At 44.2% G+C, this 17964-nt stretch overlaps 1 protein-coding gene across 3 annotated transcripts in view; it reads right to left on the bottom strand.

Annotated features, from left to right (window-relative positions):
* The window catches only part of FYN (FYN proto-oncogene, Src family tyrosine kinase), a 213853-nt gene that overhangs the window by 180578 nt on the left and 15311 nt on the right, over positions 1-17964 (bottom strand). For 2 of the 3 annotated variants that reach the window (XM_027551190.1, XM_027551193.1), the window contains exon 2: positions 3967-4006. The exons of the other annotated variant lie outside the window; for it this stretch is intronic. The gene's annotated coding sequence lies outside the window, so the exon portion shown is untranslated. The remainder of the gene's footprint in view (positions 1-3966; positions 4007-17964) is intronic. 3 annotated transcript variants of the gene reach the window in all.

Below are 17964 nucleotides of genomic sequence, written 5' to 3'. Positions count from 1 at the left end.
AAACTCATGTCCATTGAGTCGGTGATGCCATCCAACCATCTCATCCTCTGTCGTCCCCTTCTCCTCCCGCCTTCAATCTTTCCCCGAAAATTACACATTCTTTAAAATTCACTTGAGGATGGGTTTCACTTTTAGAAGACACACCTTATATATTTAAACAAGTGATTTATGGAAACTATACTCAGAAGTATATTCCTCAATAATTCTATAAGATTCTGTGGGAAAAAAAAAGTTTAACGTTTCCCTTGTGTTCTTACTGCTCCTCCCTTCAGACTTGCTTTACTTGCCCAGATGACTTCATTCTAAGAATTATCTATTTGTTTGTCTGCTTGAAACTGTACTTTTGAGGATAGGGAGTGATCATGCTATCTCCATATAATGCTATTAACAAGCATGATTTCCACAGATAAAACCCATTGCTGGAGAAGAGAAACATGATTTCTGGCGTATACAATAAAGTTTTTAACTTTTCTACCTACCAACGTAGCTTTCACTGGGTCTCATTACCCCTCAATTTGGTCCTGTGGCATTCAACACCTTAAGAAGGCATACTAGGTACAGGCTCTAGGCTTCATACATGAAGAATTCAGACCGAAGGCTACATTCCAGGAGGAAAAAGATATTAGATGGCTACTGTACAAATAACTATGCCTCCAGCCAGACTGGGAGTCAAGGAAGACCTCTCTAGAAAGTAACATTGCTTTTTTACAACTTACTCATAAAACTTTTAAAAAGGAGATGACACAAATATACTCTCTCAACAGTCAAATTCATAGAATTGGAAGTGTATCAGTAGATGTCAGAGGGATGGAGGTGAGGTGGGGAGAGAGGATGGGGAGTTAGTGTTTAATGGGAACAGAGTTCATTTTAGGAAGGTGAAAAATTTGGGAGCGGATGGTGGTGAGAGTTGTACTTAGTGCCATTGAACTATATAGTTAAACATGGTTAAAATAGTAACGTTTTATATTATGTGATTTTTATCACAATAGAAAATATTAAAAGATACATTGAACACTGTATCAATTCCAAGGTAAGATGGGGCATGGGAAAGAGAGGCTTTGGACTGGATGAGTACGACTAGAATCCTTGCTACTACTATGGTGCCTTAAGCAACTCATGGTAAGGGACATGGTCACCTCACAATGTTGCTGTAATGGTGAAGTGCGGCACACATAAAAAGCACTCAGTATGTAGTGGAAATCCAGTAAACTACAAACGATAATAATAGAATGGATGCTGATGTATCTCTGAACTTTGACATGTCAAAACAAAGCTAATTTTCCTTTCCTAGTTCTATCCTTACAAAAATGTTCAACTAAAAGAGAAAACTCAAAAATCCATTAGGAAACAAAGACATTCTGACATCAGTGAATTTTCTTCACTTGGGTTGGCTAACAGGTATCATTTACTTAAACAATGGAGCTACACCCTGTACTAGATTCTTCCTGGCAGGTATATAAACACAGGCAAAAAGATTATTTGGCATATCTGTATCAGTAGCCTTCCTGGAGCATTAGAAAAAGATTCTGGAATTGGAGCTTTTGAATCAGAGCTTTTAAAATAGTGAACTCCCCTCTGGTGGTTAAGTGTTTTTCAGGTCACTAACTACTTGACTGGGAGGGTGTGGGCAGAACCCTTCAGAGGAGCCCAAACTCACTTGGCTCAAGAAGCATTTCCCAGCCCAGGTTTCGCTTCTTTCAGTCTAAATTCCCTCAGTGCTAACAAACATCCAACGCCCAAAACAGGGTCAGTTACACAGTTCATCCCACTGTTAGACACACCTTGCTGTCAGTACAATCGATCAGGCTCCACCTGCAAGGAGCTCCCAGCCCATGGCCAGCCTTATTAAGTCTTCTTTAGATTGTGGCCAACAACCACTTTGGAGAAGGCAATGGCACCCCACTCCAGTACTTTTGCCTGGAGAATCCCATGGATGGATGAGCCTGGTGGGCTGCAGTCCATGGGGTCGCTGAGAGTCAGACACGACTGAGTGACTTCACTTTCACTTTTCACTTTCATGCATTGGAGAAGGAAATGGCAACCCACTCCAGTGTTCTTGCCTGGAGAATCCCAGGGACGGGGGAGCCTGGTGGGCTGTCGTCTATGGGGTCGCACAGAGTCGGGCACGACTGAAGCGACTTAGCAGCAGCAGCAGCAGCAGCAGCAACCACTTTTCCTTTCTGATACAAGGCTCAAGTTAGAAAACAACAATAAAAAATACGTTTCGTGTTTTTAAGTTAAAAAATGAAGAATTCTACTTGGTCCTGGAAAAGGAATTTTCTCTCTACTGATGAGAAAAATGAGGCTCAGAAAGGAAAAGAGATTTGCCTAAGATCTTAGAGCATGTGAACAGTAGAGCTGAAGCAAGAATTTAATTCATTCCACTTGGGGCTCCCCACTCCATTTGCTAAGTAAGCCCTCTGGTCTGCCTGTGGGCTTGCACAGACAGATGCACCCCATCCATGAGCTGGATCTCCTGGCCTTGTGCTTGTGGTTGTGGGATTCACTGTGGCCTGGGCCGCATGAGGCCAGGCAGGCTCTGTAGCCTGGAGCATCACCAGGCACTTCTTGGATCCTCTCCCCGCCCTCATCTCTGCTGGGTGTTCTGCTGGTCCATGCTATACCACCCTGGGGTGGCTCCTGACACCCAGAGACTCTGGCTGCTGGAGGTCTGGCCTGGCCCAGGAGGGCCACAGGGTTCACCCCCATAGGGATGTCCCTCCTGACTTCTGGCCTCCACAGTCAAGATCTAACCCATGGGGTTTCTACAAAGGCTCCTTTCTACTGGCCCTGACTAGAGCCTTTTTACTTCCTTGAGTCCCTTGGTTTGTATGAGCTAAAAAGGCCAGGTTGAAAGGAGATCACAGATCATTCTGCAGAAGCTGGGGAGTTTGCATGGGGTCAAAGACCAGGGGTTGCTCATAACTGTTCTCAAACAAGGCTTCAAGAGAGTTGTATTTCCTTGACTTGAAAATAAAAGTGCACTGTCTGCAGACAGAATGGCTCTAGTTTAGGAGAAGAACCTCTTTTGCACATAAATTCAAAATAAGAAATAACATCCACGTCATTCTAGAATGATCAGATGGCAGTCCCTGACTGACCAGGGATCCAATAAAAGATTACACTAGAGGCCATGGGACTGGTCAGTGAAGTCTGGGGCACTGAAGGATCCTATAGCTGGCTGGTGAGACCTGTGTAAGTCCAGCCTTTTCTGGGAACCCAAGGGGCCTGGGAGGCAAGGGAAGCACAGGCAGAGAAGACTCACCCAGTCTGCAGAAAGAATGAACACGTGGTTCCTTCACACGCCCCCTCCCTCCAGCAGCTTCTCTGGATGCCCAGCCCTCACCTGGAGCTTCCAGAACCCTTTTTGCACAGCTCTATCAGACTGTGCGATAATTATCTCTGTATTGTCTTTCACATTCATTTTTGTCTCAGCAGAGTCCAGCAAGGTGTCCAGCATCCAATGGGCACCAAAAAAATGTTAAGCGAATGAAAGCACACAGTCACACAGTGACTGCAATTTGAAGGTACAACTAGGGCAACGGTAAACAGCAGCCATCTGACAGTAGAGGAAAACCCAGCAATGAATGAACCTTCCCTTAACCAGTCTTAACCAGAAGCTGGAGGGCTGCTCACCCCCCACCAGCCCTTGAAGACTCAGCAGCCACAGGACAGCTGTTCTGTTCTATTTCTGGGCTGGGGAGACGTATCTTAGAGCTAAAAGATATGTTCCCATAATTTTCAAAATTGAGTGTTACAAACAAGGAGAGAGGGGCAAGTAGCAGGTTGACCTAAGTAAGTTAAGGCTTTCTATATCATACACCAGCTCCACCTCCAATTCAACCTCATTCTCAGAAATCCACGGGCTCAAAGTCAAATTCCAAGTTCAAAGTGGACCTAATCCTGGTGGACACCCCTTTCTAATTTACAAGGCACGTGCTTTTAGTGCAAAACTTGCCAACTTACTTTTTCCACGTCTAGATCAGCATCCTCCTTCTTCAAAAAACTGTAGAAGAAAAAAAAAAAATTACAAGGGAACTGAGCATTCTTCACCTGTTAACCACCCACAAAGCACTACCATAGAATTTTCACTTGCTGCAGACAATCGATTTGCCCACACTTTTTTTTCTTGTTCACACAATTGTTGTGAAGTCACAGTTGCCACAAACACCTGCCTGCAACTGCAAAGACCTGGGCCTGTACAACCAAAGGAAGCCAGCACGAGATCTTAAGTTTCCAGAACCAGGAAAAATAGAGATGGAGATCTTGAGTATGCACATGCATGTGCGCACACACACACACACACACACACACTCCTTTTGCAGAATGCCTATAAGTCATCCATAGCTGGGACATGTTAAAAATGTGTCCCCAAGGTCTTGTTCAACATACCTCTTGGCTTAAATCTTTCCTTAGTCCCCAGACCCTATCTGCCCCACTTCCTGTCTGACTGTGGGCAAGCCTCACTGTCGAAGCAGGCTTCTTGGCATGGGCCTGCTTTCCCATCAGCTTGGGAGACCCTCTCCAAGAGGCTTTGCCAACCCAGCAGCCTGCACAACTTGTGCATGGAAACCTAGTCCCGAGATCACCTTAGAACCTTGTGTTAAGCCCTGGGTTCAGCTGATGCTGACTGATGGCACCCATGCCCACTTCACATGAATCTTTAAAATGCCAGGATCAGGACCTCCAGATTTCTCATGTTCTCTGTCTGCTGCTGCTTAGTCGCTCAGTCGTGTCTGACTCTTTGTGACCCCATGGACTGCAGCCCACCAGGCTCCTCTGTCCATGGGGATGCTCCAGGCAAGAATAGTGGAGTGGGTAGCCTATCCCTTCTCCAGGGGATCTTTCCGACCCAGGAATCAAACTGGGGTCTCCTGCATTGCAGGTGAATTCTTTACCAGTAATCTGCCTACAACCTGCCAATACTGTGTTCCAATACCTCATTTATTCTTTGTGATTCTAGCTGCTTGAACAAAGCTTCTGTTTTAATAAGGTGCCTAAAAAGAACAATAAAAACAGTTGAGTGGAATTATGTTGACAACAATATGTCAGGGTAGAAAGTAAAAGGTTTGAAAAATCTGCAGGAAAAAAAAGCAGAAACAATTTTTCCTATCTTAGTAGAGACTCAAACTTGCTTTTAGTATGATTCTTAGCATCTTTCTTTCTGGCCCACGGTTTAAAATACCCCCATCATAAATTATCAACCTCATCAAAACCATCCCCCCTTCATACACACACAAGAGAATTTTTACACTATTTGGAAGACTATATAATTAACAGTCACATCTTTGTTTTGTTTAATCAAAGATGACTCAGAATGAAGGGAAGAAAAAAATGACCATGGGGAAGAGAATTAGAAACTGATATATTGTCTTCTGCAGATGGGCATTCAAATCATGAACTCACTGCAGACATGCAAGAGAAGCAGCACAGAGGCTGGAGGGAGAGAATGGGCTAATGAGTTTGCCACAGTCCGTGCCTGGGCAACCCACAGCCCCATCTCTTCCTGGCTTCTGAGACACGCTGTCTTATCCTACCAAACGCCACTAGGCAATACATGCCTTCTCTTCTGGCTCCCCCACTGGGGGTCTAGACAGTGTTGAGCTATTAAAGAAAAAAGAAAAAGGAATTCTCTCTTTCTAGACATTTCAACTGGCCTCTCTATAACCTGCAAAGAGTCAGTCAGTACTATAAGAACTTTTCACCAAAGGGAACATCTATCTATACAGAGAAGACTGACGTCCATTCTTAAATACTTACAAAGAGGTTTAGGAAGGCTGTCATTCTGATATATGGACTTCCCAGGTGGTGCTGGGGGTAAAGAACTTGCCTGCTAAAGCAGGAGACCTAAGAGACAAGCGTTTGATCCCTGGGTTGGGAAGACCCCCTGCAGAAGGGAATGGCTACCCACTCCAATATTCTTGCCTGGAGAATCTCATGGACAGAGGAGCCTGGTGGGCTACAGTCCATGGGGTCGAAAAGAGTTGGACACAACTGAAGCGACTCAGCAGCAACAGCAGCAGCATTCTGATTTATAAAGTAGAATGTTCTAATTTGCCAGATGAGGGCTGCCTTCATCTGCCACAGAAAGAGCAGGTGGAGAATCATTACCCTCATCCAAAGCAGTGAGAAAACTTGGCCTCTCCCATGTACACAGCACAATAGCAACCTCAGAGGGTACCAAATTCAGCAACATGCTCTGAAAGAATGAGCCTTCACTCCATGGCTCTTTAACAATCAGTACTAAAAGGAAAACTGAAAACCCACTTGCAGCTGCTGGCTCACTACTACACAAAGAATTTTATCCATACGTACATACATGCAGCATCATCCAATTTCTTTTTCAGGCTTACTAAACAGACGGAGTTAATTAACAAAGACAATACATATATGCACCATCCCGAAGCCAGAAACCAGAAGGATGTCACAGCGTCAACTTCAAAGACTCACAGCAAGCACACACGGCCTGAGATATTTTTAGGCACCAGCTCCATTGTTTCAAAGAGAATACGGGTGGATGAAATAGAATTGCCTGAAAGTAAAATTCATATGACAACCCATCTTGAATGAAGAGTAGCTTTAGCTTTTTAAAAACCAGTTATACCATTCTTAAATAAAGGCTGTTTCTGAAAAGTACAGAACAAATAAATTTTGGTCATCAAATACTTAGATGAAATAGAGAGAGTATTTTATTTCAATGACTCCTATATTTTTAAAGGGCTTCCCTGGTAACTCAGATGGTAAAAAATCTGCCTGCAATGCCAGAGACTCGGGTTCAATCCCTGGGTAGGGAAGATCCCCTGGAGAAGGAAATGGCAACCCATCCAATATTCTTGCCTGGGGAATTACATGGACAGGGGAGTCTGGCGGGCTATAGTCCAGGGAGTTGCAGAGTCGGACATGACTGAGCAACTAACACTTTCATGTTAAAAAAACTGACCAATTATTCACCTTTTGGCTTATTCACTCAATCGTGTCTGACTCTTTTTATTTTTTGCAACCCCATGGGCTGTAGCCTGCTAGGCTCCTCTGTCCATGGAATTCTCCAGGCAAGAATATTGGACTGGGTTGCCATTCCCTTCTTTAGGGGATCTTCCTGACCCAGGGATCGAACCCAGGTCTCCAGCATTGCAGGCAGATTCTTTACCATCTGAGCCTCCAGGGAAGCCCAAATAGTTGACTATTTCCATATAAAAGCCCCCAATTGTGGGTTTCTGGGCATTAGGGCATGGTCCATGCTTTTGTTCTTCCTGCTGAAGTAGTACTGATACTTTGTTCGAAAACATGACTGAAGTGATCCAGATTCCCCCAGTGGAAAAGGCAGATCCATCAGATCAGATCAGATCAGATCAGTCACTCAGTCGTGTCCGACTCTTTGCGACCCCATGAATCGCAGCACGCCAGGCCTCCCTGTCCATCACCAACTCCTGGAGTTCACTCAGACTCATGTCCATCGAGTCAGTGATGCCATCCAGCCATCTCATCCTCTGTCGTCCCCTTCTCCTCCTGCCCCCAATCCCTCCCAGCATCAGAGTCTTTTCCAATGAGTCAACTCTTCGAGTGAGGTGGCCAAAGTACTGGAGTTTCAGCTTTAGCATCATTCCTTCCAAAGAAATCCCAGGGCTGATCTCCTTCAGAATGGACTGGTTGGATCTCCTTGCAGTCCAAGGCACTCTCAAGAGTCTTCTCCAACACCACAGTTCAAAAGCATCAATTCTTCGGTGTTCAGCCTTCTTCACAGTCCAACTCTCACATCCATACATGACCACAGGAAAAACCATAGCCTTGACTAGACAAACCTTTGTTGGCAAAGTAATCCATAAACGCTGCAAATGTGTGATCAACTGCAGGAAGGGAAGCTGAAGGATGAGGCCTGGACCCAAAATGAATCCTCCCCACTCTCTAGATCAGCTCAAGTCCTCCATCATTGGGGGAATACACAAAGATTTTTCTTTTTAGAGGAAACTCCAAAAATAATACTGAGAAGCCCTCAACTTCAAGCTCCTTCTTGATACAGCCACCCCCACCCCACCCCTCCTGCTCTCCTATTTCAGATGCCAGGGGACCTCTCCCATGGGCACCTACCATATACCCTGTGAGAGGACAGTGCCAGCAGAGGAATACCCTGACCTGGCAAAGGGACACTGGCCACATGTTTGGAGAATGGCAAGAGGCTTGACAGTGCGCAGGCCATGGGGTGGGTGCAGATGGTGGGAGGCTAGAGGGAGAAAGGTGGGAAGCTAAGGCAGAGGCCAGGTGGTGAGAGACAGTGTACACCAGTTTAGAAGTCGGGCAGTGAGGGGCACACATCTGCACCCACCAGTATATTTTCAACCCACCTCTCTCTTAGGAAAGGGTAGAAAAACAGATAGAAGCCCCAGCATATTCCTGGCCCTGGACTAAGGATCCTCATTCCAGTCTCACTCACTCTGCTGGGTAAGTAGCATCCTCTCCTGATTGGCCTTCAGGGCCCAGGACAGAACCACCTTTCCGCACCTGTTCCCCTCTAGCCCTACTTCTATGAAGAATTGGATTTCCTCTCCTCCATGTGCCTATAGCACTTCAGGTAGGACTGGTCCCTGCCTCTCAATGGAACACCAGCTTGTCTGCGGCCAGAATGGCAGTGAGTAAGTACCGTGCCGGCAACACAAAGGGGACCTGTGCCATCTCTGTGGATGGAGGTGTGAAGGGTGGAGAGGGGCAGGGTGACTAATGAAGAACTGAACGCAGAAATGAAGGAAATGAAACTGCACTGAATCAGGCCGACCTGCCACCTCCTGCACGTAGGAGCGCGGAGGGTGCTGGGGAAGGAAGGGGGTTATAAATCCAGGGTGCACCCACATGCCACATACACCCATGTACCCAGAAGATGACCTGTTTTTTCAATTTAGTCCCATGTCTTTAGCTATAAATAAGTGACAAAGATCCATTCTGAAGATTCGGCTGTTACTTTCAATGTTACCCAGTGTTTCCTTTTTACTTGAAAAATGTGACCGAGAAACCAAGATTCAATACATTAGAATCATAATCATGTCTTGACTAAGATACAATGTAAGGAAGGGCCATGATGTAGCCAAGATTTAAATTGTGGCTTGGGCTTTTGTTTGATTATTTTAAGAAATGGAAGATTGAGAGAGAAATGAGGTATACTTTTCTCTTGCCACAGAATCTCCTCTATTCCCAATTCAACCCTTTTCACTACTTGCAAAAGACTTAAAATATTTATTGACCTGCCAAAAAACATCTGCACGTTACTAGACACGTCTCCACATATTCACGTCTGAATGGCTTCTTTCTGCTCCAACGATCACAGCTCTATTCAATCAGAACTCAAGTGAGAACTCAGAGCTGTACGTGGTGTGATGTCAGTGGCCACCAAGGATAAAATGGCCATTTGATAGCAGCTTCCATATCAAGCGTGTCAACAGGGGCACTGTTCCTTCGGTTATTCTTAACTTAGGATCCAAGGCACAAAAAGACCAGGCAGGGCCAGACTCTGCCACAATTCCAAAGAAAGCTGAGACACACACAGAGTGCACACAGAAGCGCCTCAATGTTCTCTGGCGAGGGGGCAGTCCCTGGCTCCCTGCCTGCAACCCAGGAACAGGCCCACTCTCACAGTGGGCGCCCGGGACCTCCACAGCTGCACGCAGACATGCAGGGCACCCTGCTCTGCTGTGCAGCCCCCAGCTGGGGCTGGCCCCAGGACGGGACCCTGCTCAGACAAGGCCTTTCGTTGTGGGGTATTCCTCATTACCCCGTTTTCCCTGGAAAAAAAAATTTTCCCCTGCCTCTGGCCATTACTTTTAGTCCCAGACAAGCTCATTCTCCTCCTGTGTCTTCCTGTACACATGAACCTTCTAAGAAGGTTTGAGGCGGTGGCACCTGCAACTCTTCTCCCATCCTACCCACCCCTAGAAAAGGCATAGTGATGAGTACATGTTCAAAGTGGTGAGGGGCATAGGGCAGTGAAGAGCTTGGGGACAAATGGATGCCACCCTCAAGGGTGTCTTCAGCTCCCTGAAATCAAGGGGACCCAGAAGGAATTCAAAGGAAAAGGTGAGTCTGGGAGAGGACAGCAAAAGTGGCTGGGGACACCTTTGAGCCTCCTACATTGAGAAGATGTCATGGGCCTTGGCTGATGTCAGACACACTTTGGGCTACTACCCTCTTCTTATTTCTTTTATATAAATATTCACGTACCTCAATGAAAAATCTAGAAACTCTGGAACCACTGTTATGACATTGGAGCTTTCCCCCTCTTGCCTATGCACACAGAAATGTTAACACTAGTGGAGCACTGCCATCTTGCCCATCACAACCAACAGCACATACAACCTTCGGAGAGAAACAGAAGGGGAAAGTCCCTCAAATATGAACAATGTGCCTAGTACAATTAACCACAGGCTCTATTGCAAGCAGTAAGGTGCAAAGCATAGACTCCGCTTCCTAATGATCCCTCTCACCACTAACTATGAATTACACTCCAACACACAGAATTTTGGTACACAGCCAGGGAGGAAGCAGTTGGCTTGGAAACCAAGTTCTGCTCCTAGCTCTGCTATTTATTTGCTTTGTGATTGGGCAAAGCGAGAGGGTACAGCAACAGTCACATATTAAACAACCCACAGCAGCCAGGCAGGTAAAAGGAATGAATGGAGCATGTGAGACGGGGCTGGGGTGAGCGGAAGAACCCTGCTCCATTCCAAGAGGACAGCTGCAATGCTGCCTGGGCAGGCTGTTGTCAGGACGGAAGGCAGGCTTGGCTAGACCTCCCTGTTTTTTTTTTCCAAGAGAAGCTGGAAATCTCAGTTTTTATATAAAAGTGCTCAATTTTTAAATGTTGGTTTGAATTTTTTAAATGCACCATGTGGTCCAACAAAAGACAAATGAGGGTGTCATCCCTCGTCCATCCCAGAGACTGGTTTGCTATCTTTCTAACTCATGAGAGCGTTCCCTTGGCTTCTTTTTTTCTGTTAAATAGGAAGCTGTCTGCTATCTGCCCACCATTTGGGGTTTACTTAAGAGCATTTTGTTATCATATAACAAAAAATCCAAGTACATTCAGGTGCGCAAAGCAGGGTAACCCAAACCCTTACTTTTTTAAAACTAGGTTTACACAAAGGCTCACACATGGGGCTTGATGCTTTGTGGAATTATTTGAAATGTATATTTATAAGCCCTGAAGCTCAAATGATAAAGAGTCTGCCTGCAATGCAGGAGACCCAGGTTTGATTCCTGGGTTGGGAAGATATCTTGGCGAAGGAAACGGCAACCCACTCCAGTGTTCTTGCCTGGAAAATCCCATGGATGGAGGAGCCTGGTGGGCTACAGTCCATGGGGTTGCAAAGTGTCAGACATAACTGGGCAACTAACAGTCAGTCATATTTACATTCACATGTTAGCTTCTGAAAAATCCAAGAGCTAAATTGTAATAACCTTAGAGGATGAGAGGTGAGTAACTGGAGCAAGTGGTGGGGTAAAATCTTGCTTGGAATGATTTTGACTCTTTTTTTTAACAGATGCTATGTGGAGACAGGTAGTGGGGACAGCCCTCCACAGTGGCTCTGTCATTAAGGGCAGCAGAGATGTAAGGTGGCTACCACAGGAGAACTCGAGGTGAAGATGAAGTTTCACCATTTAAAAATGGGTGAAATTACAAACGTTGTATGTTAATGGAACGAACATGTTAAAGCAAACAGACAAGCAAGCAAAAAACAAAAACAAAAAACAAAAAAACCCCCAAGTACTAAATAAAGAAACTGTGTCAGCAGAATACTAGATAATGTTGGGTACAGTAAACACTTTACTACTAAGAGTTAAGAAACCAGGATCTACTTACACAGGTTTTCCTAAACAAGAAGTCAGAAAAAAAAATCTTTACTACAACACACATTGTCCCACATTTTACACTGTGCCATTTCTGTATTTGTCCTTTTTAGCCTACTTCTAGCAGAGTCTCTCTCTCTCTGCTAAAATACATTAGTTGCCATGGAAACGATGTCATAGTGTGTAAAACCATTTACTGTCCTTGGAAAGGCATTCATGATGAAACTGAACGGCAGCATGTTTTAAAAAGAGATCCAACAGAAAGCAGTCATGTAAGAACACAGATCTCAAAACCGTGATTTCAAAGTACTCCTCCACCACCACCATCACGTGGCCCCATTTTCCCCAAATCAATCAGAAAAGCACCTTTCCTTGCCACATACACCAAGTATACGCCAAACAAAATTCCTGGCCTAATGCTGGAGGAAACAATAGACGCACTAGAATTCACACTTTTCTCCCTGGGTTGGGGCGGGGGCGGGGAGGGATGGGAGACTGAGAATCAGAACCGTTTGTAGGCATCATAACACCTCTGATGGTGGAGAAGGAGGATGTAGTCCTGTTACATTCTGCTGTCCAACTCTTATCAGAGATAGAAATAGTATTTAGGACGTAGAGATTTAGACTTGCATTCCTTATCCCCATGGATTAGCAAGATACTTCTGTTTTCCTTTCATCGACTCAAATCATATTCACTCCTTCGAGAAAGTGTATTGAGTGGCTCTCATGAACCACCCTGGCAAAAATAGACAGGCAAGGTATGCGGCACCTGGAAACTTAAAATCTACAGGGCCAGCTGGGTGGGTGGATGCATAAGAGGCTCCCTGGGCTATGGTGAAGAGTTCAACTATTCCAGCTCAAGAGGACAATACTGAGGGGTGTTACCCAGCAATGTGTTCTCACAAGGACTTTTTAAAAAGCTCACTCAGCAGTGGGATTGGAAGCTAGCAATATAGGAGGGCAGAGCGGCAGGCTTATCAGAACAGTCTGGCCAAAGGAGGACTGTATGAAACAGACAGACAAATGTGATCTCTGACTAGGGTGACTTGAGGTGGTTTAGTCGCTCATTCGTGTCCAACTCTTTGCGACCCCATGGACTGTAGCCCACCAGGCTCCTCTGTTCATGGGATTTCCCAGGCAAGAATACTGGAGTGGGTTGCCATATCCTTCTCCAGGGGATCTTGCTGACCCAGGGATTGAACCCAGGTCTCCTGCATTGTAGGTGGTCTCCTGCATTGCAGGCAGACTCTTTACTGACTAAACCACCAGGAAGCCTGGGTGACCTTAGGTCCTGGCTTATCTGTGAAAGCACTAGATTATACCCATTGCCCCTGCAGCCCATCAGATGAAGGTTTGTCCAGATGTTTCATGTGTTTAAACCAAGGACTGTTATTAAGAGTTGCAATAAAAGGCACCAAGATTGGGTTTGGTAACTTCCACTTTGGTGGCGCAGTGGTAAAGAATCCACCTGCCAGGGCAGGAGACCCAAGAGATGCAGGTTCGATCCTTGGGTCAGGAAGATCCCCTGAACTAGGAAATGGCAACTCACTCCAGCATTCTTGCCTGGAAAATCCCATGGACAGAAGAGCCTGGCAGGCTGCAATCCATGGGGTGGCAAAGAATCAGATGTGACTGAGCATGCAGCCTCCACTTTGCTCTTCCAGATTCGGCCATGGTCTTGCCTATTAGTGATGAGACAATTTCATGGGGAAGAGAATTTTCATCCTACCATGTAATTAAGTCGGAATGGTAACCAATGACAATCCATCTGTTTTCCTGTTCTTTTCCAGTCTTGGCTGCAGTAAATACCTCTCTTTCAAGGAAAACAGGTAGGATGCTCACCAATAAAATAAAGAGCACTTGGACATGAGCAGCCAGAGCAGCTAACACCTTGCATTCTCCCCTGGCAGACCCCTCCACACACCGGATGCACTGACCAGCTGTGCTAACCCACACTGCGGCCAGAGATGCACAAAACACTGGTCAGAAGCGTCCATGGGAAACAGAAAATTACAGGTTAGGTGTACGTGAAATATTTGCAGGAAACAGACCTTTTCAAAAATGATGTGAATGTGCTCATGACAGTGTTTTTGTCATTTATTGATACTCTATTTTACTTTGCAATATCCCCTTTAGCAACAATGAGCTGAAAAAGAAAAAAAAACAAATTAAATGAAAAATTACATTTTTGCCTTTTTAAGAAAGTTGATGATGAATGTGAGCTCGCACAAAATGTTCTCTGATATTATCTAGCATGGGAGTCTCACTGATATTATTCACTCTGTAAGTCTGTGTATACTAATACAATATACTGATGCTAAGGAAGCATCAGTAGCTACCGCAAATGTTAACATAACAGTTATTGTAATAAGACTGTGACCAAGGATGACAATTTAACACAGATAGCTATGGAAGGCTCACTGACAGCACTCTAGGAAGCATGACTTTTCCTCTGGATCAAATGACTGCTATTCTATGTTGATTCTGCTTATTTCTGAGTTCAGTTTTTTTTGGTGCACATTGGAAAAGTGAAGTGATACCTTTAATTTATTGGCTTCATTAGCAGAAGAAAAAAACATACAAATGATTCCAGTTGTAAGTTAGTATTAACAGGTGTTTTAAACAGAAAAATCCATTAATTTCGATTATGGTTTTATTTTTTTCCCCCATCTATTTCCTGGGATCAAAATAAAGCTTGTGAAAGTTCATTCTGTCACAGGTGGAATATCTCATGCTAGTGTGAATACAACTGTTAATTGGTCAAAAGTTTAAAACAAGATGAAGTTGTTTTTGCAGAATACAAATTTTGTGATGCTATAAATAACTGTCCTTACCAAATCAAGAAACCTATGGGCAGAAAGTTATATGATGTGGGTATGGCATACACCTAATTCATAACTGCATTCAACAAGTGGCTATATCCTAACAAGCTGCAATCGCCACATCTATGGATTCTCTTGCAAACAGAAAAACTGAACTATGAAATTTTTGTGATCAAGTGTTTTTGTGAATACAAAAAACACTGCGGCATTGTAAGTACACATCTTCTATTTTGCTGCCTGTCACCATCAACTAGGCTTTAGAAATGTTTGAGAAATGATTCTCTAAATCAACCTAAGTGTGTTGTGATGGTATGTGGATGAATGCTGTGAAGTTGGGGTGGGTTCTGTTCCAAAACAGTTGGAAATCTTTGCTCAAAGTAGAGATTGAAGTGCCAAAACATTTCAGATTTTAAAAAGCATTTAACCAAGTGCAGTTACTGAAAACAAGGCTTACAAATAGGAAGATGTTAAAATTTATCCCAACCAGAGCAAAGGAAGGCACTAACCACATTAGAGAATTCAGTGTCCAAGTTTTAATCCTAAAATAGGGTTACAGATGTTTTGGAGCATCTAAACTTGTGGCAATATTTTGATGATGTTCCTGGTTTTAATCAGATACATTTATATTCTGTACTACAACGGAGTGAAATTAGGAATGATCTATAATTTTGTGTCATCTAAATGTGACAAAGCATTTAAAAGTACCAAAGAGGAATTTATTTTCATGAGTTTTGCCTTATAACAAATATTTATTGATGATAAGAATCCTGAGCGGGGATAAAAGACTTGTGAAAATATTTGGGCTAAAATATGTACACATTTCAGTATGGGGGGGAAAACCCTATTTTGAGAAAAGCCTCCATTTAGCAGAATTTGCTCTGAGCTTATGTGTATCTGTAGAAAATGCTATTTTCTGTTAAAAATATTATGTATACGTAAATGCCAATTGAAGATAGCAACAGTTTCCAATATTAACCATAAAACACAACTTTAAAGGATACTGCCATGCCCTCCTCCAGGAAATCTTTCTGACACAGGGATCGAGCCCATGTCTCCCGCACTGGCAAGCATATTCTTTACCACTGTGCCACCTGCGAAGCCCCATGTACCAAGAATAGTCACTGTCTTATGTTCTTTTTGTTGTTTATATAAACGGTATACAAAGTTTTTTTTTTTTTTTCCTCTAACATCTGGGACATGTTTTTAATTTTTAAAAATTCTATTTTGAGATTTTGAAGGGAACTATTTCATAGGTCAAAAATATTATGGAAACGGTATTAGTTAATCAACATTTTTTTAAGTTCTATAATTTAAACGATTTTAGTGACTCCTGTCAAACAGTGGTTATAGTTCCCCATCTCTTGCTCCCTTGGCTACGCCTGACAGATGAGGGAAATGTGAGACGTATTTATATGTCACCATAATTTTCGAGTAGGAAAATACATAAGCAGCATCTTAACAGGCAACTTCCCACCTCACTCCGCCCCACCAAACATATGCTTTTTAAAGCAAGACTAAAGCTTTCCCTTCCAAAATTACTAGGCATTTCAAGAAACAGCAGGTTTTAAAACATCTTCTTAAATGCAGCATCATCCTCTTATGAATGTCAAAGAGAGATTAAAATGTATCTAAAAAGAGCTAACTGGTCCCCCCCACCTCATTTGAGTGTTCTGATAACTACTTATGAATTATACTTGGAAATGAATCCCTTTATAAACTCATGCTTTATTTAGTACATGAGGATTGAATAAAAATGAAGAGCTTCTCCCATTATAGTCAGTCAGAGAGTGTAATTTCCAGTATTCACCTTGATACCTTTAAGATATGAAGGATCACACCCAGTAAAAATGATCTTCTAGTCTCCAGCATCACAGCCGAGTTCATGAGAGAAAAGCCTGAAATTCTAATACTTTCCACTGACCTGACTCCATGGCAACCGAGGACCCTGAGAAGAAGTGCCACTAGTTAAACCATGGAAAGTCCCAATCTTCACTAAACTTTGGAATACCCGGTGGACAACTCTGATCGTCCTTGAGAGCACAGATCTTTCCACTTCTTGCCCAGAATGAACCAAGTACAGGTAGACTAAGCCACAATTTACACAAAGGGAAGAGTATACTACAAGAATACACGTAGGCAAATTTGCCACCATCACCATTGTCGCCATCATCACCACCATCATCCTGTTAAAACAGCTCAAATGCAATATGCAAGGTTTGCAATTTATAATCACTACCCAGCTGTGCACATTTTTCATAGCTGATTTCAACTTGATCATGACCACTGCATTTCTGCCTACCATAGGAAAAAAAAAAAAACAAAACATCTTGCTACTGCAAGACAACTTGCTCTTCAGATTTAAAAATTTTGCTCCTTCAGGGCAATTAGTCAAATTGAGCTCATCTCAGATTGCCTCTCAGGGCTGTGTTCCTTCCCTCTCCCTCCTTCCCCAAGGGGCTGATTACAGACCCCCACATGATGGGGTGAGGACCTGGTCTCCACCCTGCCCTCCAAGCCCTCACTGGCCTCCTTGGGATGTCTCATCCCTTTGTTCTGCGAGCTGGCCTGGTTCTGCTGACGTGATTGGTGGAAATCTGCTGCCCCAATCCCAGCCAGTCCTCAGCAGTGGGACTGACCCAGTTTATTCTGTGCCCTCTTCGTCCTGACCCTGGGATGCCCCCGCCCAGCTCTCACAGCACCTCCACAGCTGTCCAAGGATTGTTGGGATTTCTCCTATGCCATGTATAAGCTTTGGGAAATAGAGGGAAGGGATATCAGCTCAGGGCTGTTTCTGCCTAAATGTGCCCCAGGGCAGGGTCCACTCCATTGTGGCTTCCTTCCAGAGTTCCAGGTAGGGGTGCAGGGTACACATGATCTCTCCCTGCAGATTCTCCTGGAGCAGGGGACATCGAGTCTCCTCCAAACCTCTGCCACCTCCATCCTCCAACCCAGGAAGGCATTTCCTCCCGCTGGCAGCCTCTCTATACAATACACGCCACCTCCTCTGAGACCCAGCTCCTCGGAATCCACAAATCATTTTCTGCTAACAAAGCCTGCCTCTCTTAAACGAAGGCCTGGGCTAACTCTGGTCGCTGAAACAGGCTTCAAGGTCCTGTTTTGGAAGTCAGAAGCCAAACAATGTCTTCTTTGTCTTAGGCCATACTCTGTCCTCCCCCTGAAGTAATGGAATCCTTCGGCTCAATGGGGGAGACTCCCAGGGCAACAAGAATTAAAAGGAAGGGAAAGTAAATTGAATACCAGTTCAAAATATTATCCCCACTAAGCTGGCTGGTCATAATGCAAGGTCTCAGGG

This window comes from Bos indicus x Bos taurus, chromosome 9 (genome assembly GCF_003369695.1).
Source record: "Bos indicus x Bos taurus breed Angus x Brahman F1 hybrid chromosome 9, Bos_hybrid_MaternalHap_v2.0, whole genome shotgun sequence".
NCBI lineage: Eukaryota > Metazoa > Chordata > Mammalia > Artiodactyla > Bovidae > Bos > Bos indicus x Bos taurus.
This window is presented reverse-complemented; position numbering and strand designations above follow the sequence as displayed.